Source organism: Quercus suber, unplaced genomic scaffold (genome assembly GCF_002906115.3).
Source record: "Quercus suber isolate HL8 unplaced genomic scaffold, Cork oak 2.0 scaffold_117, whole genome shotgun sequence".
Lineage (NCBI taxonomy): Eukaryota > Viridiplantae > Streptophyta > Magnoliopsida > Fagales > Fagaceae > Quercus > Quercus suber.
In genome coordinates this window covers 294,687-320,363 of record NW_027069582.1, presented here as the reverse complement: position 1 = coordinate 320,363, position 25,677 = coordinate 294,687, and the positions used below count along the sequence as shown (strand labels likewise).

The 25,677-nt window shown below is 34.5% G+C and overlaps 3 long non-coding RNA genes across 9 annotated transcripts; all 3 read left to right on the top strand.

The window, feature by feature from the left end:
- The first annotated feature begins 1,454 nt into the window (after window positions 1–1,454).
- On the top strand, window positions 1,455–4,741 carry LOC136068473 (uncharacterized). Of its 2 annotated transcripts, none has more exons than XR_010629828.1 (3): window positions 1,455–3,827; window positions 4,285–4,534; window positions 4,659–4,741. It is a non-coding gene; the product is annotated as an uncharacterized LOC136068473 (long non-coding RNA). The 2 variants fall into 2 exon arrangements; XR_010629827.1 differs by having other exon boundaries at window positions 1,590–3,827; window positions 4,285–4,452; window positions 4,659–4,732.
- Window positions 4,742–8,529: 3,788 nt separating this feature from the next.
- Window positions 8,530–13,015, top strand: LOC136068484 (uncharacterized). Of its 6 annotated transcripts, none has more exons than XR_010629842.1 (8): window positions 8,530–8,577; window positions 9,203–9,254; window positions 9,429–9,834; window positions 10,033–11,192; window positions 11,373–11,539; window positions 11,627–11,744; window positions 12,049–12,388; window positions 12,567–13,015. It is a non-coding gene; the product is annotated as an uncharacterized LOC136068484 (long non-coding RNA). The 6 variants fall into 6 exon arrangements; XR_010629845.1 differs by lacking the exon at window positions 8,530–8,577 and having other exon boundaries at window positions 9,124–9,254; window positions 10,033–10,389; window positions 10,929–11,192; XR_010629844.1 differs by lacking the exon at window positions 8,530–8,577 and having other exon boundaries at window positions 9,122–9,254; window positions 10,235–11,192.
- Window positions 13,016–23,014: 9,999 nt separating this feature from the next.
- LOC111999382 (uncharacterized) lies at window positions 23,015–23,738 on the top strand. The gene is made up of 3 exons (XR_002881592.2): window positions 23,015–23,109; window positions 23,246–23,447; window positions 23,607–23,738. It is a non-coding gene; the product is annotated as an uncharacterized LOC111999382 (long non-coding RNA).
- The last annotated feature ends 1,939 nt before the right edge of the window (window positions 23,739–25,677 follow it).

The window sequence follows — 25,677 nt, the reverse complement described above, 5'->3', positions numbered from 1 at the left end:
TATATTTGATATTACTCTTTGCTCATATTATAACGGTGTACAGTATATGTCAAGTGGTTTCAAAAGTATGTAAATTGCTTGGGTTAGTGGCCAAATTGTGGATAATATTGCTGAAGTGTTAATATTAGAAGCATAATATACTATCAAGAAAGTAAACAATGCTTATAATCTTTCATAACAAACCTTAAACCTCCTCCGGTTCTTCATTTTTTTTTTTTTTTCCTTATTTCTTTGTTGTCTTTCTCAACGATAATTATCTCACGGAGATGGAGGGGACCCACTATATTACTGAGCAGTGGCCTTGTCATACAAATTGACAAAAGCTCCATAGGCAAAGCTCCATATACGCCAGAATAACGAAGTGTTGGTATTAATGATTTTTTGGCTTTAAGGACTAATTTGGTTAGTTTTGAAATGTTTTGGACTTGATTGAAATTAGCACAAATATGTTACCACTTGACTTAGAAAAGATTTTTAAAAGGAAACGAAAAAAGAGGATCCATTCACGTTGCCACTACGGACTACCTTATAAGAAGCTGATATGAGAAATCAGGAAGCACAAACTCAAGCGCACTATTGCTAATTTCTACTGTCTGAATCACTTTCTGTTCATTTCTTGCTGTGTTATCAATCCAAACTTAACTTTCAGTCTCCATTAACTATGGCTGATGCACTACTTACTGATCTCTTTGAGCGGTTGGCTTCAATCGCTGTTCAGCTGGCTAAACAAGAGATCAAGTTGCTTCTTGGCGTTGATGAAGAAGTCCAAAAGCTTCAAGACAAGCTCGGATTCATCAAGGCAATGCTGGATGATGCCAATAAAAGACATGCAGTGAAGCTGGATACTGAGAAGCTTTGGTTAGAGCAGCTCCAAGACAAATACTATGATATGGATGACGTTTTGGACACCTGGAGCACTGCAAGGATCAAAGCAGAGATAGAGAAAAAAGAAGGAAAACCAGCTGATGTTAACGCTCCTGCTGTTGTGAAGAAAAAGGTATGCTCCTTCTTCCCATCTCCATCATGTTGTTTTAAACTTCCACTGCGTCATGATGTTGGCCACAAGATTAAAAAACTGAATGAAAAATTAGAAGAGATTTTCAATGACAGAGAGAAGTATGAGATTGACTTTAACAGGCAGCCTGAAGTAGTTGAGCGACCGATAACTACATCCTTTGTGGATGAGTCCAATATAATTGGTCGTGATAACTATAGGGAGGAGCTGTTGAGCAACCTCTTAAGCGTGGGTAGTCCAAAGGAAAGAAAACGCCGTGTCATATCTTTGGTTGGCATGGGAGGTCTTGGAAAAACCACTCTTGCCCAAATAGCCTATAATCATAGTGAAGTGAAGGCCCATTTTGATAAAAGAATGTGGGTTTGTGTTTCTGATCCTTTTGATCAATGCAAGGTTGCCAAAGCAATCATTCAGAGCTTGACCGTAAACATGAATCCCTTAATAATACCACTTCTACGTTGCAAGCTCTATTGCGTATAGTTTGTGATTTGATTAGGGACAAGAAGTACTTTCTTGTCTTTGATGATGTGTGGGCTAAAGACTCCACAAAAGAGTCTGAAAAGTGGGACTCTTTCAAAAATGCTCTCACATGTGGTGCCCAAGGTAGTAGAATTTTAGTCACCACACGTAATGAGGTAGTTGCGCACATGATGGGGAGTGCCAAAATCGACATTATCAATTTAGGGAATTTGTCGGCCGAGCATTGCTGGTTGATTATTAGGAAAAAAGCATTTTTTGATGATAATATAGATCAACATAAAGATCCTGAACCCCTAGGTAGACAACTAGCAGTTAAATGCAAAGGCTTGCCACTTGCTGCAAAGCTTACAAGGGGTTACATGTGGAACAAGAGAAGTAAAGAAGAGTGGGTGAAGGTTTTGGAAAGTAGTTTGTGAGATTTAGAAGACATTGAAAAAGGACTTTTGGGACCATTGTTGTTGAGTTATTATGAGTTGTCCCCAGTTGAGAAACAATGTTTCTTATTCTGTGTTGTCTTCCTAAAAGATCATGTCATTAATAGATTTGAGTGAATCATCCATTCGATGGCACAAGGATATATCAACTCAAAAGGAAATATGGAGATAGAAGACATAGCGGAAGAGTACTTTCAAAAATTAGTCATGCGATCATTTTTACAAGATTTTGAGAAAGATGAGATGTCTAGTAGAATTGAAAGTTGCAAAATGCATGATATTGTGCATGACTTTGCCCAATCAGTCAGGATAAATGAAAGTTTTGAAATCAATGGTGATAAGAATTTGGAGATAGATTGTAAAAGTCTTCGCCATTTAAGTTTAGAAATTTCAAAAGAAATGCAAATTCTTGAACTCGTTTATTGTGCAAAAAATCTACGCACTCTCTTTCTTCATTCTCGAGAAAGGGACTATGAATTTAACATGCACCCATCCGACTCATGCCATCATTTTAGATGTTTACAAACATTAATTTTGGATTGCCCACTTATGAAACTTCTAGATGCAGTGGAAAATTTGATACATATAAGGTGTCTCCATATTTATGAGAATGTTGAAATAGAAGAATTGCCTAAAACCTTATGTAATCTTTGTAATTTGCAAACTTTGAATATTGATAATTATGAATATTTCAAGAAATTACCACAGGGGATGGGTAAACTTAGATTTAATACAAATTATTTTGGCTGGTACAAACTAAAATTTCCAAATGGGATTGGGAAATTGACGTGTCTTAGAATATTAAGTGATTTCAACATAGGTGGTAAGGATGATAAAGAAGGATGTAGACTTGAAGAACTAAAAATTTGAACCAACTCCGAGGGAGCTTTAAAATGCATGGGTTGGGATATGTGGTAGATGTAGGGGAGGCCCAGAATGCACAATTGAAGAAGAGGATACATCTCCATAGTTTGGAACTAGATTTTTACATTGAAGATCAATTCCAAGAGAAAGGGGAAGAGAGTAGAAGAAGAATGGAGAGTGATTTAGCAGTTTTGAATGTCTTAGAACCACCTTCACACTTGGAAAAATTATCAATTAAGAGCTTCATGGGCACCACAGTGTATACTAATTGGATGATGTCCTTGACCAATTTGAAAAGTCTTCATATCGATGGGTGCTGGCAGCTAGAGTGTTTGCCACCTTTGGGGTAGTTGCCGTTGCTCAAAGAATTAAATATACGGGCTGCAACAAATGTGAAAAAGTTGGGAGATGAATTTTTAGGAATAGAATCCAAAAACAAAAGCAAGAAAGATGACTGCCACATCATAAATATATTCCTAAACCTGAGAGCTGAGTTCTCGTAATTGAGTTTTTGTACAGCTGTGAAGAATGGATTGAGATGGGTGGAAAGAGAGAAGTGGAAGAAGAAAAAGATAGTGGTTTGGTTTCAGATCCAATAATAAAAATAATGCCACTACTTGAAAGCCTGACAATTGAGGGCTGCCACAAATTAAAGTGTCTGCCAGACTACTTGCGTACTACTCCATTACAGGAATTAAACATTCGTGGCTGTTCAATTCTTGAGCAACGTTGTGAAAGAGAGATAGGAGATTACTGGCCCATTATTTCTCACATCCCAACAATCAACATATCGTAAAGTAACGATCAACCCCAGTTTGGTTCAAACAATCTGTCAAAGGTAACTTTCCTTCTTTTCTTCCCTCATCTTCTTCTTTTATTTTTAATTTTGCAAATTAGACTGAAGTTTTAAGTTTAGTTAACTCCAACTCTCATCCATTTAAAGTTGATATATTTTATCAGATTATCCAAATTCACAAACCCACTGCCACCAAATCATTCAATGCAATACTGTTCATGTTGCAGCTGAAAATTATGTGAGTGTTGTTGGATCTTAAATCCCATTCTAACATGGTGAATCTTTTAATCGTATCTGTTACCAAATCAGTTTTTTTAAATGAAATATTTACATACATGTGGGTTGAGTCCTGATTTTTTATTTTTTAATTGATATCTTATAATTGTCGTATCACTTGTTTTGGTGTTGGAGAAATTGCTCAATTTGTTTGTTGATAAAGCAGGTTTTTTTTTTTTTTTCCCACTTATGAATGTACAAAATAATTTTTTTTTTAATTTTAAAATTTTTTTTTCTTTCCAAACTTGCACCATCCTAAATTCAATTTATTTTGTTTTTTTTGTTGTTGTTGTTGTGTTTTTTTTTTTTTAACTAATGTAGAATGATATGCAATTTACAAAATACTATGCAATCTCCAGAAATTTGACCTGGTTATGAATTATGACATCCAAAAAGAGACTAAAAATTTGGTTTTACAGATTAACTTTGGGATTTGTGCTTTAATGATGATAGTGTTTGACACAAATTTGAAATTGGATGTCAAAAGAATGCATGATACAAATGGTGTTGACTAAAGAGGCCTTTGTGCTCGCATGAGGAGGATACGGAACTGTTATGCTTGAAATACATTTTCTTTGACACCAAAGGTAGTGAATTACATCCATAAACAAGCTGATATCATTCTTGGCGCATCATGAGGGGTCCTTAGTAATTTTTTACAACATTCAGGTTTGGAGCATTAATCAGATCAACTTGTGTATTCATTCATAAATCCAGATCCAATTGTACACTATTGCGTCTTCTTTTGCCCATATCTGGAATTGAAATTTATTACCATCTCGTGCTCACTCAGGTCTGCGTAATTAAAGGATGCGGAACCCAGAAAATGGCTTCTATGATTTTTGAGGTAATTTAGTTTAGTTTGGCGTTAACGCTGATCTGTACTGCAGTAAATGCAAACATTCTTTTATAACCCAAATTTGGAGAGTAATGGGATATGTGGATATTTATGCAGAAATAATTATTATAAAAATTAGTCGCAGACCCGCGCATTGGGTATGATAATATTTTAAGTAAAATACTATTTTGGTCCCTAAACTTTGTAAAGAGTTTTATTTTTATTTTTTATAATTAGTTTTATCATATTTTTCATGTTTTCATCTATAACATTTCTAACTATTATCATATATTTACTGATTGATGATTTGCATAATATAGACATTAAAATGAGAGATAGAATTGTTCATTAGATTTTTAAAAGTCATGATATATGAAGATTATATATATAAGGTTAAATGAAATGTCAAAAAATGAGATTATAAAATTTTTCAACTTTGTTTCTTATATGATTTCTATTATTATTAAGTGGAGAACATCTCATTTTTAGTTATGGTAGGAAAATAATTTTCCTCGTTAGAGTTTGATTAGTTCTAAGTTTAAATTTTCTATTATTGTGTTTAATTGTTGATTATTTATTCAATTAAGTAAATGTAATGGTTGATTTTATTCCATTGTAATATTTTTAATGTCCTCTATATGGTCATCTTTATTTTATTTTTTAACTCCTCTTGACCACTTCTTTATTTTCCATTTTTTATGGAGAAGACTTTATTTTCCATTTAACAGTTACTAATTGACATTTTATTTCACTTCTTCTTTTTTTTCCTTCGTTTATTTTTTATTACTTTGTATGTTCCATTGCTAGCTATAATTTTTATGATTATCAATAAGAAATAGATATCATGGATGTCGTAAATAGTTATAGATGTAGTTACGTTAGTGGTATGTCAAAAGTTTTTTTTTTTCTTCTCAATTTTCAAAGAAATATAAAAGGCATTTCTCTAGTCTGGTCTCAATCAATTAAGACACCAATAATTAATATCTTAATTGAAGTAATAATGAGCCTTAATTTTGTTAAAGTATGAAGTGATTAGGTTAGTGGTATGTCAAAGTCAAAAATATATATATATATATATATATATATTTTACAAGGAAATGCATTATTCCATTGTTTACTTATAAATATCTAAATTAAAGTTGTTTATAGAAAATATCTAAATTAAAATAGATGAATATGTGAAGGTAAATTATATGAAAAGTTAAAACTGTCAAAGATGAACGTTTAACAACTGGTAAATATGTGTTCGTTGAAGTCTAAAAGTATACTTGATTGCTTTAGCATAAGCTATATAACTATGCAAATATTGTTGCAAGCGGTTACACCATTTGCAAATTATCAAGTTTAGTGCCTTACAAAATAGGTATTTCATTTTGCAAAAAACTTTACATGAACTCCTCTTTTGTGACAACTTTTTTTTCTTTTTGCCGAAACAACTTAAGAATAATAAAACTTCAGTTACCACATGTATATGTGTAACTATAAAACACATCAGTGCTATAAAAAATAGAAACATTTAAATATTTAAAACCATTTTTAGTAGATTGTAATATAAAACATTTTTCTTAATGTTTTATGTAACTTTTCCATAAGATCAATATTATTGGCATCCTTTAAAGATGATACATAATAAAACTTGTACGATGCTTAATGTCAACACTATCTTTATAAGCCACGCCTCCAAGCCTAAGCCCCTTTTTTTCAGTTTGGCTCAGGCATTTTATCGAACACTTTGAGGGTGAAGGGTTGGCCTCTCTTCTCTTCTCATGCATGAAGAAATATCAAAGCCTATTGGTTTCCATTATTATTTCAAGCATTCCACCATAAAAAAAAACATATCTTGTAAAGGGATAAAAATTACAAAACAAAGTCTTTGTTTGTAGACTTCTCAACCTAGTCTAAAGCAAAGACATCAAAAACAGATATCATAGAACATGCAGGTGTAGCAACCAAATAGACAGCCAAACTAATTCTCTGCATGCATAATTATGTTGCCTGACCAAATTTTAACTTGAGCATTTAGTCAGACACATATACTAATATTTGTGTCATAAGTAGCTACTTCCCCAAAGGGATGGTAAAGTTGATCAAAATATCAATTATGGGTTTAAACTTTGAAGATAACATGCAGGTATTTATATAATCTAATACACAATGATTATTTTTAGGGAAAAAAATATAGGTTTCAAGAGTCTGTTCTTCCCAAATGAAGGCCTACGCACTAGTTCAAATTCCTAAATAAAAAACCAATCTAACCACAATACTAAAGAGTCTAAATTTATAAAAGTGGAATCAAAAACCTTACTGGTGGTCTGATGGTGGTTGCAGCCCTCAAATATTTATCAATATGTTTTTTTTTTTTTTTTTAATCTCTACTTATAGCTTTTCCGGTACCAAAGATATAATAGTGATAAAGAACGGACAAAGAGAGCTGAAGAGGCGAAAGGGTTTAACCCACCAAATTGTTCAATATGTTTTTCAAGGGTAGAAACCATAATAAGTAAATAAAACTAACAATAATAAAGGCAATGACACAAACCATAAAATTAGGCTTTACTGACTTTGTCAATTTGATCCAACCCCTACACCAGATCCAACAACCCATTCACCAAATCATATAACACCAACAATTTCATTGCCTCTATAGTCTCAAATTCCGAGGAAAAATAAAATTGCATTTGATGAAGCTAAATCATAAATAATCAAATGCACATTATATAAAAACAATCAAATGAAAATAGGGTTTGAAAAGAAAATTCTAATTATGTATTACCTTTCCCAACACTACCCATTGCAAAGGACAAAAGCCTCTGTCTACACGCACCTCTTGGTTTTGCTCTATGATCTAAAAAAGAGCTGGTCCGGTAAGAGAGAATTAGATAAAATTTTCTTTCACAGATTGAAACATGGCTCAATAACTTGAATCGAAACACTAAAACAAAACATTGCATTATAGATGATAGAATTTTAAATTAAAACATAGTTAACAATTATTGGATATGAAGTTTGTTATTGTACTAAATTAATGTATTAGGGTTATTTTAAAAAAATAATCGATTAGAATAAAATAACAATCAAAGAGAAAAGAAAATAACAACTTAAAATACAAAATTAAATCGCATCAACCAAAAGTAGAGTTCTAAAGAATACAAAAAATTATCACCCAAAGTAGAGATGCAAGAAAATAAATAAAATCAACCAAAAAATTAAGAGAGAGAGAAAAGAGAGAGAGAGAGAACCTTTTTGTGAGGGAAAGCTATACAAATAATGGAAGAGAGAACGACAAATTTATAGTAAAAGGATGTGAATAAGAAGAGACAAAATAAGGGAAGATGAAGGGAAGATGAGAGTGGTATTAAAGGAGAGGGTAGTGGGAGATGAAAAGGGAAGGGAAGGATAAAGGTTGGAAAAAGTGTGAATGTTAAAAAATTATTAAAAAAATTGAAAAGAAATAGGATAATGATGTGAACGCTGATGTGGCTCAATTGGAGCGTAGCAACAATAAATGTTACGCTTCAGTTTTTAGATATATATAGATATAGATTGAGATGGAATGATTGCCAATCATGGTATGTGATTTTTTATAAAGCCCTGTTTCATGCAGGAAATTAGGAGGGGTGGGCTTACAGTTGAGGTAGAAATACCAAAGACAGTTGATAATAGCATTACAGTACTCCTCAAGGCATGCTCAACTTTTGAGCTTTGATGGTATTGTATACCCATCTACCAGTGCAAAACCTTGATTAGGTATTAATTATCCTTTTGGTTTTGACATAACTTTCTGGTGGTTCAATGAACTATTCATGCAGCCGATGTTCAATCATAATGATTGAGAGTGGTTTCAGTGACATCAAGTTAATGGGCCACTATAGTGGTAAGCTACATTCATATGAATAGCTATCTTAACAGAACACTTGAGAAATTTTTGTATTGATCTGTACCTGCACTTAACTGTTGGAAAGAAAGTTCTTCAAAATTGGGCTGTAATCTTGTATCGATTTTGTATCCTAAGCAATTAATTACTAGTTAGAGCATTTTATACTCTCTAAATAGAGAACAAATTTAGAAAAAAAAAAAAAAAGACAATTGGCCTTCATTTTTTTTGTTGTTACAAAATCTGCATAGGAAAAGGGGTAGTGAGAAACAATTCAGGGTTTTTTAGGTCACAGTGATCCTAGAAGTTGTAAAAGAGTGTTGTTTTGATTATTATTGCATGCTGAACTCAAAACTATATTCCTTAAGGGGAAACCATAACTTGCATAAGAGGAAGTGATCATGTGGCACACTAATGAGGACAATAGGAGGTGTTAGTGGCCCATTGGAGACTGTCTAAAGCATCTAGGATCATGTCCTATGCTAAATATGTCTACTTTGCCATAAAAAATAAATAAATAAATAAAATAAAATAAAATTAAAGATTTAGCTTACTTATTTGTCTCAACCTTGCAAACAGCTCCAATCTATTTCTTTGATAATTATTCATTTGTGCATCTCATAAGTTTACTCATTGGGAGTAGCGGAAGCGCAGGAAGGACTTCAGTGGTTTGTAAGGTAATCCAATTTGATTTAGCATTATTGTTGTTGTTGTTTTTTTTTTTTTTTTTTTTTTTTGGTGGTCTTGAGGAGTTAAAATTTGATTTTTTTTGAGATCCCTAGTTTTGAGTGGACTGGGCTACGTGATATTTTGGAGTTTGAAATTTGTTAAAAGATTACTCTTCTCTGTAGGAATTTTGGAGGACGACCCTCAAAGTTGTTGCAGCTGGACTTCCTAAAATCATTGACCATTTCACAATAATTGGGACTCTGGTACTATCTACGCTTCAAATGATTTGTCAACTACAGTTCACATCTAGCTTATCTCAAGATAATCTCAATTGAGTTGTCACTTGTGATTCAAATCAAAGACCAGTCCTCCGGTCTTTACAAATAGCATAAGACTAACAAATGAACACAAACCACTTACAATGGATGAGAAAGGAAGATCAAGATCAATCTCAAAGAGAAAACCCCATCTAGGTGGTCACAGATTTAGCTGTAGAAAGAAATAAGCATGAACCTGAAACTACAAGTCATAAAGGAAAGTGGGGACAGCAAGGCTGACAAGTTATCAGACAACGACTCTCAAAATATGGTACACTATACTTTCCCCTTAACTCCTGCTTTGTTTGTTCAATTAACAAAAGAAAAATTATTTTTGCTTATCCTATGCGTGAATGTCTTTGATAGCTCTGTTTTGTGATATTGATTAGTGCTATAATGCTGGGTTACTTTTATACTCCTCATCGTGCTTAGGAAGTAATAAGTTGATTATTTTCCATTGATTTTGAAGTTTGTTAATGTAGATCAACTTGGAATAAGATTAGGGAAAAGCATCCAGTTGTTGACAGGAGGGCTTTGGTTTGGTTTTTGTTTCGGCTGCTATTTGCAAGCAATGCCTTCATTTCTTGGCTAACTGTCACAGATAAACTTCCCACTCCTGACATGGCTGGTAAATGAGGATACAATTCTGATCTCATTTGTGTGTTCTGTAGGAGATATCTAGAGTCCAGGCAAGCAGTTGAATGACTGGAATTCTCTCTTATGCTGAAATATTCATTCCTTGAAAGTCATAACTATTGTTTGCAAGTTAGCTTGGGCTGCCTTCATTTTTCAAATATGGCTTCAAGGCAATGCTAGAGTTTGCAAGGTGTGCAAAATAGTAATTTTTGGCTGATGGGGTATATCAGTTTCCGTTTTAGAGTAATAGTGTTATTGTTTGTGTGTTTTGCAGCGGTTTGCTGTTTGTGTTGTGTTCTTGTTTAGGGTAGCCATGTTGGTTGTTTCTATGTTCTGCAGCAATTTGTTGTTTGTGTTGTGTCAAGTTTGAACTATTTTGTGATATCTTTGCTTGATTTGTCTTGAATTTATCTCATTCTTAAAATTTAAAAAAAAAATGTCTATCCTACTAGTCACCCAAAAAAATTTATTCTAATTATTCTTTCGATTGCTCAGATGATATGTCTCATCCATCCCTTCTTTAATGTTATAATTTTAAATTCCTTTTTGCATGTTATAACTCCTTGAAATAGAGATTAGACTTTTAAGATTGATATCTATTTTGGAGCATTTTAATTGTTGTCCATTGTGATTTAAGTATTTTATAAATATGCCATCATTAAACTTCTTACTTTGAAGTTCAAAATTTCTAATTGATGCTTGTAACCTTGAATAATCCCTGTATGGAAGATGTTGGGCTTCTTATCCCCTACCTTGCAAATCTGCCTCCAAGAAATAATGTGTTTGCAAAACCCCACTCAAACTTTATGCAAGGTTGATAGAAAGAGCCTATAGAAACTGATAATGGCAAACAGAATGGCGAGGCCAATGAAGTTAAAGATCAGATCATCGGGGCTTCTTTATTTCTCCCAGCCAGAAGAAACAATCCCCACATTACAAGGAATTTTGGAAAGAACTTGGGGATATGAACAAAGATTCTAAACTGCCAATGAAGTTAGTCTTTCCTTTTTGCATATTAATATTGCCATTGATTAAATCTTATCTAATTGTCCTTCAAGAATCAATCTGATGCTTTAGTCCATTCTATATTTGGCACGTAATTGTTTAAGTTTCTTCTATCTTTCAAGGCATTTATATCTTAATTGTGGTTGTCATTCTCAACTCAAATCACAGATGAGGATCATTAAGCTAGTCGCACAGAGTTATAAGCATGGAAAATGGTGTTGTGCACTATGGTGGTGAGTTTTATAGTGATGATGACTTGTAAAGTTGGGCTTTAGTTTCATCATTTGAAGCTTTAATGTTTCCATTTCCTCCTCATCATCAGGCAAACATTGAAGGTTTTCCTTTTTCTGATTTGAACATCTATTTGTGGTGACTTTGTGCACAAAACATATGTTCTTAGCTATCCAATCTTTCTTTTGCAGTTCATTGCCCATAATGTTTTCTGAGATTGTCCTCAGGCAACCACTTATTTGCAAAGTAACTGAAATTTAACCCCATGAAACTTTGGGGTTTTGGTACTGCATATCTCATCAAATACAGGTAGCTATTGTTATTTCCTGTTAGCCTTTTCATATTATCTATAGTAGAAAAATATAAATATGGCTGCCCAGGCTAGTTCATACAAAATGGCTTTGAAGATATTCCCTCTCAATGACTACACTCCCCACTACAACAATATTTCTTTACAACAACTCCAGCGCTTGTCAATCAAACACAAAAAAACACAGAGTTTCATCTTTGTATCCTCACTTGATTAATATGTCAAGCATTGCTCATAAGTATGTTTTTCTATTTTCTATCCTTTGTCCTGGATCATTGACCTTGTTTGTAAAAATTAATGCAGTTAAAACCTATTGGAGAGGCACAGTTTTATATTGGTGAAAATTGTTAAGCACGGATGCACTTCAGATAACCATGTCTTACATTCTGGTGCAAGATATATTTGATAAGCTCCGTTGGTTGCAAAGCTTCATATGTTAGAATAACAAAGCTCCCTTCCTCTCTGCCCTATATCATTTACCTTGTCTATAAATATTTTTACCAAGTTCATAGATGCAACTATGCTAAGCGATGAGACTCCGTTCAGCATTGTGAATGTTGCTTGTCATGGACATCAAGATGAAATGAGGTCAACGGGTGATACACATGAATTGGAAACTAGGCAATTGGTGTTATGCATATCTGTAAGTACCACTTTCCCTATCTTTTTTGTTTGAATGTTAATGACTGGTTATTAGGTTTATCGTTCACTATAGGGGCAGGTGTGGTTTCTAAAGTAACAGAAAAAAATTGTTTGTACAAGTGCATGATTTTTTTAAATTTCATTTTTCTGATCATTAATGACCTGAGATAATATTGCAGGTGAGAGAAGTGCTATTGTGTTAATAATGTTCAATCAGCCAGTGTGATATATGAATGCTTTGGTTCATCATTCCTGGGTGATTCTCCAAACAATTTGGGAGGCACTTAGCTATCTGATGACATGGGGCATTCAATCAGCCATTATTCTTTCTAGTACTTGAGCTGTTGGCACCTTTTAGAGTCGGGTCAGTGTAAGGCAAGCGGGGACTTGTGCGCTGTGACAAAGGATCTTGGCAGTTTACACCTCCCCTTCAGAGTTCTCATATTTTTTTCCGGTTCATCATCGATCTTTGAAACTGGTCAGCTTGCCGATTGTGCAGCCACATCTTTTATACTCATGGCCTGAAGTAGTAAAGCAGCACATCAAAATATATATAAAGGAAAATCTAATTAGGAATTGTACATTGTATTTACATTTTTTATGCCATTCTCATACTATTTTTAAAGTATTTTTCATGGGTATTATTTTCATAACTAAGATACATTATATTTATACAAAATTTATCAAAACGTGAAGAGTGATATTGATCTACAGTTTCATTTAAGCACACCCTGAACATGTGTTGATAATCTCTTTCAGATTCCTGCAGCCCTATAGTTGTTTCATTTCGTCACACCCTGAACATGAGTTAATTGTCCCTTTTGGATTTCTGTAGCCTATAGCTTCCATGCTTTGGAAACCTTGGGATACAAAAGTATTTCTAGCTAATTACTGAATGGGGAACAATACACATTTTATCACATGCTGAATTAATTCAGTAATCTTCTATTCAAAAGTAAGAATTGATATCAGAACAGAACCATTAGTAGAGAAAGTTAATTACAAGTGAAACGGTATACAAAAAGTGATGTATGTTTAGGAACATTATGAAATGAAGTCCAACAAGATGCACGGCTAAAATGAACACTGAATTGTCTACTTTCACATGGGAACAAGAGCTTCAAAGTAGAAGCTGAAATTATTGAAGAGAATTGACTCGTGAGTAGTGACATTTATAGTCAACCACAGTCCAGAATATAGCAACGCAGGATTTGTTTGCTGGATTAAATAGGAAGGCATCGTATTTGTATATAAACTGTATTTGTATCTCAAAGAACAAGAAAAAGAAAACTAATTTTTTTGTTTTGACCCCTCAAAATAAATATTAAAACACCTTACCATAATTTTTTTTAAAGCCCACCTGAAATAAGCTTGAATATTATCCTCTTAACAATATTTAGGACTTTTTAAACACACACACACACCAAAAAAAAAAAACCATTAGTAGAGAAAGTTAATTACAAGTGAAACGGTATACAAAAAGTGATGTATGTTTAGGAACATTATGAAATGAAGTCCAACAAGATGCACGGCTAAAATGAACACTGAATTGTCTACTTTCACATGGGAACAAGAGCTTCAAAGTAGAAGCTGAAATTATTGAAGAGAATTGACTCGTGAGTAGTGACATTTATAGTCAACCACAGTCCAGAATATAGCAACGCAGGATTTGTTTGCTGGATTAAATAGGAAGGCATCGTATTTGTATATAAACTGTATTTGTATCTCAAAGAACAAGAAAAAGAAAACTAATTTTTTTGTTTTGACCCCTCAAAATAAATATTAAAACACCTTACCATAATTTTTTTTAAAGCCCACCTGAAATAAGCTTGAATATTATCCTCTTAACAATATTTAGGACTTTTTAAACACACACACACACCAAAAAAAAAAAAAAAAACTCAATAACAAACCAATTTGATCTAAAATCTAGAAAAATAAAAAATAAAAAAACCCAACAATAAAAGTAGAAATATGTTAATCTTAAAATTTAGAAAAATGCTAGATCTAAAAAATTTTGAAATAAATCAATCGAATGAGAGATAAGTGAATGAATGATTGATTGGTTATATACATTAAAGAGATGTAGCTTGTAGGATTGATGATGAAGATATAATGCAACGATTTCAAAATAAGAAATCTTGTAGAAAGCAAATAAAAAACTTTATATATTGGGGTTTTTGTGAATAGACAAGCTACACAAATTTCATTTCTTGGAGAGAGAGAGAACATTTTAATCCAATTGCATGATTAAGCTCTATGTTTGGTTGCACTCATGAAATGGTTCAAAAAGTATAGTATCTTTTTTAATTGGAAGCATAAAATAATACGAACCCTTGCATAATTAATGAACACATTTTTTTTAATAGTATGAGCAAACTTTCATCTCTTGATCACAGCCTATGAAGCACGAGTGCGTTTCGGAATTCGGGTGCAGGTGCGGGTGCGAGACTTGGCAATTTTTGAAAAAGCTGGGTGCGGGTGCGGCATGGTGCGGCGATTAAAAAATTATTAAAAATATTTTTATTTATATTTTTAATAAATGAGCCTTAACTCTAAAATAGGATCCCAAATAAACTACACCACAATAGTTGCACTTAAAATATGTGTTTCCACCTGATTTAATAGTAGCACCAGGTAGTTTTTCTACTTTATTCACATACTGCCAAAGAGGAGATTCATCATTTTGCACTTCTTGATTAGATGAAGGTGAAGTTTCATGCTAGTAACTTCATCCATTGCAAATTCAATGGATTCAATTTAACCTACAAATAATAACTATTAAGTATTAACTAAATAAATTAATAATAAATCAAACCCAAGTTCACAGTTTCACAAATCACAATGAGTAATAACTATTAACTAAATAAAACTAAGATTGAAAAGAAACTAAGATTCACAAATCACAGATTCACAGATTCACAGATTCACAAATCAAAAATCACAAATCAAACTAAGATTGAAAGCTTTATATCAATACTTGAGTTGAGAATGCGTGAGAGAGAGCTGAAGTTTGAATGAAGTGATTGAGTGTGTCTCACAAGGAAGACAAAGAGCAGAGACAGAGAGGCAGAGAGTGAAGGCAAAGAAAAGCCAAAGTGAACTGAGTTTTTTTTTTTTCCCTCTTTTTCTTTATCAAATGTCTAATGAAATCAAAATCAATTTGTGGAATTGAGCCCCAAATGAATATCTAAAAGGAAAAACACACTTTTCTCACACTATTTCCTTCAGCAGCTTCTTACACCGTAGAGAGCATAGAGAGACAAGTGACAGAGTGAGAGAGAGCTAAATTTTGGTGTTTGGATGAAGTGAGAATGTGTGAGAGAGTTTAGGCCCTTTAGGGTTTGTTATTAAGTTCAAACAGTGTGTTTTGCACCTTTTTTTTTTTTTTTTTGAATTTCGGCTTGAATTGGCCATTTCGTTGGTTTCGCCGGTTTCGCTCGATATGGCCAATACGGCCCGAGTGGCTGCCATTAGGGATCAAGATATTGTGAATACTTTGACTTCATTAGTTGGATTAGGTAACCATTACACAATATCTATATCCAGAAGAACATTCTTGGAAGTGAACTGAATTTCTTATTGGTTTATTGTGACTTCGTTGCTGTCTCATGTCAATCATGTCTCACTCAAAGAGTTCCCTCTGGTTTTTAGTTTATTTCCTTCAAGAAGTACTTTGTTTATCTTCATCCATCCTCCTCTGTCTTAGACAAAGTATGTTTTTAAATTCTCTTCCTTTCTTTTCCTTCGCTGTGGTGGTTGTATTAATTCTAATTGATGCATGGGAAGCAGTTTGGAAATGACCAATGGTTATTGGTTGATGCTATGGGCTATAGTGGAATCCGGTAAGCTAGAGAAGAAAAAGGTTCGGCGCAACCTCGTTGGAGCAAGAAGCTTGGAGGGATTAGGTACCTAGGTAGATTAGACTTGGAGGGTCTATTGCTGTTCATGTATCCCAACTACATTTTCTAGTGGATTATTGACCGCTTGGAGGGCGACGGAGAGGTTTTGCGCAGAGGGCTTCAGTTTCCTCTTCGATAACACATCGCATGTTGTCCTTGTGTTTGCATTTCTCTTCCCTTTATCTTTGCCTTTTATTTTCTGTTGTGGATGTGATTATAATTGGCTTAGATTGTTTATCAATTCTGCTTATTTTCATGTTCCGCACATTAATTGTTTGATAATAAGCTTGAATTGGTAATTTGTAATTGGGGGTCAAAACGTTCAAAAGTGTTTTACACACATATTGAACTTTCAATTGGTATCAGAGCGGGTGCACTTGCTGTGGTTAAAATACCTTAGTGCAATCCCTGGCCCCGTATTGAGATTGATAGGTCTCAATCTCTAAATGTGCCATCATTTTTTTATGGTAATAATTATGCTTTTTGGAAAGTCCGAATGAGAGCATTTTTGTGTTCTATTAATGATGCTATGTGGGATGCAGTTGAAGTTGGTTGGACTAGGCCGGAGGCTACCAAATCCACTTGGGATAAGGCAGCTCTTGTGGCGGCTAATGCTAACAATAAAGTATTGAATGCTATTTTTTGTGGTGTCTCTCTAGAAGAATTTCACAGGATTTCACATATAACTATTGCTAAGGAAGCATGAGAGATTCTGGAGACTACTATGAAGGAACAAAGAAAGTGAAAGACACCAAGCTACAGATGTTGACCACTCGCTTTGAGGAGCTCAAGATGAGTGAGGATGAGTCCTTTGACTCTTTTTATAGTAAGCTGAATGAGGTGGTTGTCGGAAAATTCAATTTAAGGGAAAAGACGGAGGATTCTAAAATAGTAAGGAAGATCCTTCAATCACTGCCGGAAAGCTTCCGTGCCAAAGTAACAGTTATTGAAGAGCGCAAGGATCTGAATGACATTAAAGTTCAAGAGTTGGTTGGTTCATTGCAGACATATGAATTGTTACTACCCATGTAAAAGAAGAGCAAATCTCTTGCTCTTAAGACAATTTATGAGAGGGTAGTGTCTCATGACTCATCGGAAGAAGATGCTGTAGATAAAGATGTGGCATACCTTGTGAAAAACTTCCGGAAGTTCTTAAAACTTAAGAACAGTGGTAAATTTGGTGACAAAGGAAAATTTCAGAGTTCCGGGAAGGAGAAGAAAGAATTCCGTAGGAAAGATGGTAGAGATTCCCAATCTTCTCAAGGAATCACATGCTTCGAGTGTAATGGACATGGACACTTCAAAAAGGAATGTCCCAACTATTTGAAGTCGAAAGGAAAGGTCTATGCTACTACTTTAAGTGACTCGGATCCATCAAACTCTGACTCTAAAGAGAGCTGTGACGGAGAAGGAAATTACTCCGCATTCATGACCATTGCACATATGGAATCCTCAGATGATTTAGGTTCACTTGTGAAGGAGCTTGGTGAGCATTCTGATTTGGAGTCTATTGGAATTGTTGAAGAATCGAAGGCTGAAGAGGATGATGGTCTTCAAGAGAATTATGCCTTACTTCTTGAGAAATCGAGTGAGTATGCAAGGGTGGCAAAGGCGGCTGTGAAGAAAATGAAGAAAGCTAAGGAAGATTACAAAAGTCTTCTGATACGATACAAGTAGGCGAAATGTGAGATTGAAACACTAAATGGTGAACTATCAAAAGCTTACACAAAAGTGAGATTTCTTGAGCAAAAGGTAGTGCAAGCTCATGCCAAGATAGAGAGGGTCTCATCCAAGAAGTTAGAAGATGTTATTTCATCTAAAAAATCTTTCTTAAACAAGTTCGGGTTGGGATATACCAGAGGAAGTAGTTCATCAGCCAATGTCACCAAAGAAGTGAAGTTTGTGAAGGCCAAAGAGATGGCTGTGGATAAGTCTATTTCTGAGAAAGTTAAGGTTGAAAAGAAGAAGAAGGTGGCCGATCAATGGGTGTTTAATAAGTCCCATAATCAATCAGAAGACAGATTTGAAGCTAGAGGAAGATCACTTCCAAGATCACAACGGGGTCCTAGAATGAATCATTTTTGTCACTTTTGCGGATCGCAAGGACATACGAGACCCAACTGTTATAAGCTGAGAGAGTTAAACAATACAAGCGCTCCTCTATCACAAGGAAGAAGAAATGACAAGAGGTCTTGGGGTGGTGAGCAACCTAGAAGTCAAAACCGTGATCCCGGAATGATGGACGTTATGAAGATGATCGGTGCCTTCACCAATTGCTTGGAAAGCTTCACAAGAAGGTTTGAAAGTCCTAACTCTCGTACCCAATCTGTTAAGGATATCACCCCAAACACACGTGACGTGTGGGTGACGAAGGGTACTCATGCATAAGCATTACAGCATGTCCAGGCATTAATACTTCCCATGTTTGTGAATATGCTTGATTGTGTGCTTCTTGCGAGTTTTTGAGTTGACATATTGTTTGTGTGTTTATTTTTGGTTCAAATTTTTTTTGTTATTTATGTTGTTTTTTTATCAATTTTTTACTGCTTTTGTGTCAAAAATCCAAAAATACATAAAAAGTAGAAAATCCAAAAAATTTGATCGGCATTGTTGAGTTTTGTCTCAAAGCATGTTTTGCCTTGTACCTTTGTACTGATGGCTTTGTGCATCTACGAGCTTAGCTTGTTTCTTATGCACTCATATCATTGTGAAAGAAATTCTGAAATCTATGTGACTGTTGTAAATAGATCTTCAACCTTGTCATAAATGATTATTGAATGGTTTTGTTGATCTTGAGACATGCATAGACTTGTGCCTATATATCTTCCCACTTTTATTTTATTGCTTTACTCAAAAAGCTCACCAAATGTAAATCTCCAAATGAAAAGAGATTTTGAGCTGCAAAAGCCTGTCGCATATACTAATATTTGACTAGAAAAAAGGAAAAGCGACCAAAATAAAATGTATGATGCCCAAAGAGCCAAAGGCTAACTCATCAAAGTGAAAATATCAAAAATTTCATGCGTCAATCTCACAATGAGATGTGTTGATTTAAAAAGATCAAATGATATGTTGAAAATGGAGCCAAATGAAAAGTTTCAAAGATATTATACTCAAGTCTACGTGGGAGGTCATATATGCATACTTCTATAATTGAGATGGATCACATTATCTAGTGCTTGTTGTGTATGCCTTGGTTGAATTAATCATTGAAGTTTCACATTAGACTAAGGACTATCTCATTTTTGATACCCACACACTTCACACAAGTCTATGTTCAATGAATGCCATATTCATTTGTGTGATTGTATTTGTTTAAATGTGTTTTCACATGCTCAATCTTTGTTGATCAAACACAAAAAGATTTTTGAGTGTTTTAGTTATTTTTGGAAAGTATTTTGTTTTTACAAAAATGTCAAAATTTTCAAAAACAGTGTTGTCTTGTTTTGGTGACTCATTCGCGAGTTGTCCTAGTCGCATGCCCCAGTCATTAGTCCACTCCGATATTTTTCGCTGCTCACTGGCGAGTCAATGTCCTAGTCGCAAAAAATACTTAGAAAATTTTTCAAAATTCGAGTTTTGGTGACTTTCGCGGCTCAGTGTGGCGACTTGTTCGCAGGTGGAGGGTTCAGTCGCGAGGGGTACTCAGAAATTTTTGCAGCTCACCTCGCGACTCTCTCGCGGGTAGACCTTCCAATCGCGAAAAACACTTAGAAGATTTTTCAAGAATCTTGGTTTCATAGGGTTTCGCGGCTTACCCTGGCAACTTGATCCAGTCGCGAAAAACGCGTGTTTTTGCGTTTTATAGTCAGTTTTTAAAATTTTTTCTTTTTTCCCTCGTACTTTTGTGACTGTTTATTGTCTTCCCCATTTCACTCTCTCAAACTCACCGTGTCACTCTTCGAAAATCCTTCATTTTGGCATCATTTCTTCTCAAATCTTCAAGAAAAAGGTATGGATTTTCTTTCCCTCACTTCATATTTCATGATTTGAACATTATTATCTTGATTTGTGAGCTACCATTTTGTTTTGCAAAATACTATGTTCGAACAAGGGTCTGCTTAAAATGTTGGATTTGGTTGTTTGGGGTTGATTTCTTTTGTTGCTGAATATATTTTCTCTCATGATTTAATTTCATTGTGCTAGTCTTGTTTTGAGCTTTGATATTTGTTAGATTTCGTACCCTTTGAGTATAGGGTTTGGGGCTTTCTGTGCTTTACTCTGAATGTGAGTTTGGGTATTTCAGATTGTCTGAGATTTTGGATTGTTTGTTTTATAATGCTGTGAGTTTTTGTTGCCATATCTTGTGTGTGCTTCTGCCTTGAGGATATAACTTGAATATTTTTCATTGGCATTTGCTATCTTGTGTCTGAATGCAGTTTACACTGTCCATTTATAGTGTTTAATGCTTGTTCCAGTCTACATCAATACAATCTGAACTTATTTGTGGTGTTGAGTTTTATTTGAGAATTTTTTTTTTGGTTCTCAACTGTGCTTGGTCTATGTGTTGACTTGTCACTCTGTTACCCCCTTTGCAACTAATTTGTTACTAATCTATGTGTATTTCCACATATTGTGTTCTGCAATTGTTGTGGCCTCTTCTGCTTGTTTACAGATGCCTCCTATATCTTCAAAGAAGAAGACTCCTGCTAAGAAGGATGACAAAAGGCTGAAAGTGGACCATAGCCTATTTAGGTTAGTGCAGCATTTTGAGAGATACAAAGATTCCTTCATAAAGGGAATAATTATCTAGGAGAGGTTTGTGGATTTAAATGACTTGAAGGACACATTCATTCTGGAGTGTTTTGAGGCCAAAGGATGGGATAAATTGTTGAGTGACCTACCTCCAATTTATAAGCCTTTAATAAGAGAATTCTATGCAAATGTGAGCATAAGGGAGGATGAGCTGAACTGCTGGGTTAGAGGACGTGAGTTCACCATAGATGCACATGATATTGATGAGGTTCTAAGGCTTGATGGAATGGAAGATCATGAGTTCACCAACTACAAAGACAGGATGTTATCTTTAGACACTGTCCAGGCTCAGATTGGTGGTGTTAAAGAAAAGAGATATCTCAACACTACTGACTTTCCTGCTGACTTGAGGTGTTTAACCACAATCATGATGTTCAATTTATATCCTATAAGAAAGATGACTACTCTTACTAATGCCAGAGCTATCTTCCTCATGGACCTCAAGGAGAAAACCTTCATTGACATAAGTTCTCACACATATGACACAATTGTGGATGAGACTAGAACCACCTCAAGGCCCAAGTTGATCTTTCCTAGTCTTCTCATGAGAATTTTCAGAGCAAAAGGGGTTGCAATCCCTCAAGATATAAGTCTCATGACTCCTCTATCAGCCATAAACAAATTAACTCTCACAAGGATACAAGTTCATCTTCCAGGTGATGAAGAGGAGGGTGACCAAGAAGAAGGTGATCCTATGGAAATTGAAGCAGAGGCTGCAGGACAGACATCCACACCCAGAAGCAGAGGCAAGAGGAGCAGAGCTTCAACTTCATCAGCTGCACCTCCTCCAGATGCATTTCAGATCATCCTGGAAAGGATTGATGGACTTAGAGAAGTTCAAAATGAGCATACTGACAGGATGGCAGCAATTCAAGATCAGCTTAACATACTTTCGGCCAAGTTTGATAGCTTCAACACCCAACAGTGACCCTTTGGCCATTCTGATCAAAAAGGGGGAGAATTTTTTAGGAGCATCTCTTGAGGGGGAGCGCTATTTTTGAGGGGGAGCAGTTTATAAACAGCTAGTTTATTTTTTAGCTTTATTTTATGTTTATACATTGGATAATGTTTTGCTTTGATTATGAGTTTGATACACTATGGTGAATTGGTTCTAGTATATAAAATGATGTTATTCAGTATTTTATTTTATGTGCTTGTTTGTACCTGTTACCTCTGTAGGTTGTTAAGGTTCTTAGTTTATGTTTGTACCTATTGCTTTTGTAAGCTTTTAAGGTTTTTAGTATTTGCTGTTAAATGACATGCATTTTCTTTTAGTACATCACTCTTGTGCGCTTGTAGGATCTTATTCCTAGATGCATATATGTTTTTATGCATTGGTTGAGTGTTGGACATGCAAATGATACTCTGCTATTGAGTTTATTTGCTTGCATGTCCGGATGTTTATTCCTTGAGAGAATGAGCATTGTGATCACTATTGTATAGTGATTGNGGGGGGGTGGGGGAAGATTGAGGCATTGAAGTCATATTGTATTGGTTGAATCTGGGCTCCTCAATTCTTCTTGTGATGTTGTTACATTTCCAACCTTTATGGGCCCAGGAATGTTTTGATCTCATTCGGCCTTATCCAATCTAAACATCATCAGCAGAAGGCTGTGTGTGTACAAAAGGTCCTTTATCATTTCCAAGATGCAGCAGCAATAAGTTTAACCTGGACTGCTGCTGGTTTCTTTGATCGTCTATCTAGTTTGATAACATATGAAAGCAAACTAGATTTTTGTACAGTAAGTGTAACACCTTTATTTGGCATTCCATCTATGATTTTGAATGCTTGAAACTTTATTTATTTATTTTAAGTAACATTTTTTTAAAAGAAAGAGGGAAGCCCTCATAAGTCATAGCTCAAATATATACTTGCTAATCATTCATTCTTAATGTTATAGGGTTAGGTACTTGCTATTTATCAATTTTCTAAGTCAATACTTTATGCTTGTTCTTTGTCTCAGAGCCAAATTCTTTCTCAGCATGGAAGAGTGCAAAGAATGGGAAGTGGCTGCCAGTAGGGATGAAGATATTCTGAATACTTTGGCTTCATTAGCTAGATTAGGTAACAATCACGTAATCAATTTACCTAGAACAACATTATTGGAAGTGAAATGAATTTATTATTGGTTTATTGTGACTTCTATGCTGTCTCATGTCAATCATGTCTCACTCAAGGAGTTCCCTCTGTTTTTTCCCAGCTTAAAGATATGGGCAATTACAAAACACAAGATAAACAGAAGTGCTCCATCCCTCTTCCTCCCCCCTCCTTTGTCTAAGATAAAGTATGTTACTTCTAATTGATGCTTATTATCCAGCCACAAGAAACAATTCCCACTTTACAAGGGAGTTCCAAGGGCGAGCACTTGGACATATGAGCATGGATTCTGAACTGCCAAGGAAGTATGTGTTCCCTTTGTACATTTAATGTTGCCTCAAATTTGTCCTTCAAATATTGCTCTGATACCTTATTAGGTTCTCCATTTGGCAAGCTGTTGGTCAGTTTTGTTCTATATCTTTCTCTCCATTAATCTGTTGGTTTGATTGGCACTCATGATTCAGATCATTGACAAGGCTCATTAAGCCAGTAGCACAACCCGTTTTTGAAGTTATTAGCATGGAGAATGTGGTGTTGTATGCTAAAGTATTATTGTGGTGATGATCTGAAAGATGGCCTCCAATTTCATTCTTCATAGCCTTATTGTGGTGATGATCTGCTTATATTGAAGGTTTGCATTTTTTCCTGTGGACTTGAAGTGTCTTGAGCATGCATTTATAGTGACTGTTAACAAAGTCCTTTGTTGTTTAATCATCACATTTTTCTTTTGCAGCCTGACTGTCCACACTATTTGTGGAGTTCGTGCACAGTCTGGTATAGATTATGGTGCTAATACTTCATACCTTATGTAGTCTAGGTAAACAATATATTCTTCTTCTTTTCATGAGGTGCTATTCTGTTTGGCTTTTCATTTTACTTAATAGAATGATGTGAATGTGTAAGTGGTTATCTATGTTTTAAACCATTTTATAATCAAATTTGATCAATTTGATAATCAAAATTTTCATCTATCTTAATTGTGCAATCCCTTATGGCAAAGTGACTATGCATAATCACTTTAGCCTTTATATATCAGGACACAACGGTTATGTCCTGTTGTGCACACAATAGTTGAATTGCGGATTAAGAGGTCTAGTCCAACCTTCCTTTTTCATTTTGTTTTTCTAATTTGAACAAAATATCAAACTCTTCTTTCTAATCATCTTGCATTGCGGATTTATCTGAATCACTCCCATTTTGTAAAATTTTGCAAACTATTATTGGTTTGTTTTGGGGCTCAATTCTATATAATGTTTAATTGCGAAAATGGTCTTATCCAGCATACAAAAATATACACTACAATATTTAATATCCTGTACTTTACTCCTTAGAATTTGCTACCACTGGCGGGTGGGGAACCAAAACACTAGAATAGTCTAGAAGAGTTCGTGCAGAGTATTAACTTTGTTTACTAGAAAAGGGAAATATAATAGTCGTTTGCCCATTATGGTCAATTGATAGAATCATTTTGGCTTCAAATTAATATTTCTCATTGGAGTTGGAAAAATAAACATAATTAATTTGCTCATAAATATGTTTTTTTTCTATTTTCTCCCCTTCTTTTTGTCACAATCACTAACCTTGTTTAAAGTCCATATATGATATTCCTTTTGTTGTATATAGTATTTATGTTTTCCCAAACTATTGTCAAATGCTTTAAAGCTCCATTTTCTTAATTCATATTTATAATTTTTCTTATTCTAGAAGTAGTTCCAAACTATTAATTGACTTTTGTTTACTAATATTGATATATGAGATTGAAATTGTATAGTTCTTAGACATTCCTAGGAGACCATACCATATTATAAATTTAATATTAGGGGTGTCAATGTTCAACCCAACCCGCGAACACGACACGAACCCGACACGGGTTTTTTCGGGTTAAGGTTGGGCCTTAATGGGTTTGGGTCATAAATGGGTTGACCCGAAAGCGACACGATAAGAAACAAATCATAAACGGGTCAACCCGCGGAACCCGCAATAGACACGTTTGACACGCCAATTTATTTGTGTCAACCCGAAATAACCCACTTAACACAACCCGTTTAACTCATATAACAAATAAATATTTTTTTTATTTTAGATTTGTCAAATACCTTTTATATCCAACATATATTTTAAATTTAAAAAGAAAAGTAAGTAATTCCAAAAATTTAGGAGGGATATAATTGGAAATTGAAACTTTACAAACCTTAGAACTACTAATACTTTTTTTTTTTTTTGTGGCATAGAACTTACACAAATGAAATTGAATGAGCTTGTGGAAGATGTTATGAATTTGGACATCAACAAAGAATCTATGGATGATAATCGTGGTCATAATTAGGATTAGTCTACTGTTTGCTCAAATTCTTTCAATATTGATATTTAGCATTTGGCGAGTTCCAAGAATATTATATTTTTGTTGAACTATGTTATTTTATTTTGTGAAACTTTGTTATTTTGAATTTGGGTTGAAGTGTATGCACTTCTTTTGGAGTGTAAAGAACTTATTTCTAGATGAATGTTATATTTTTGTTGAATTATATTATTTTG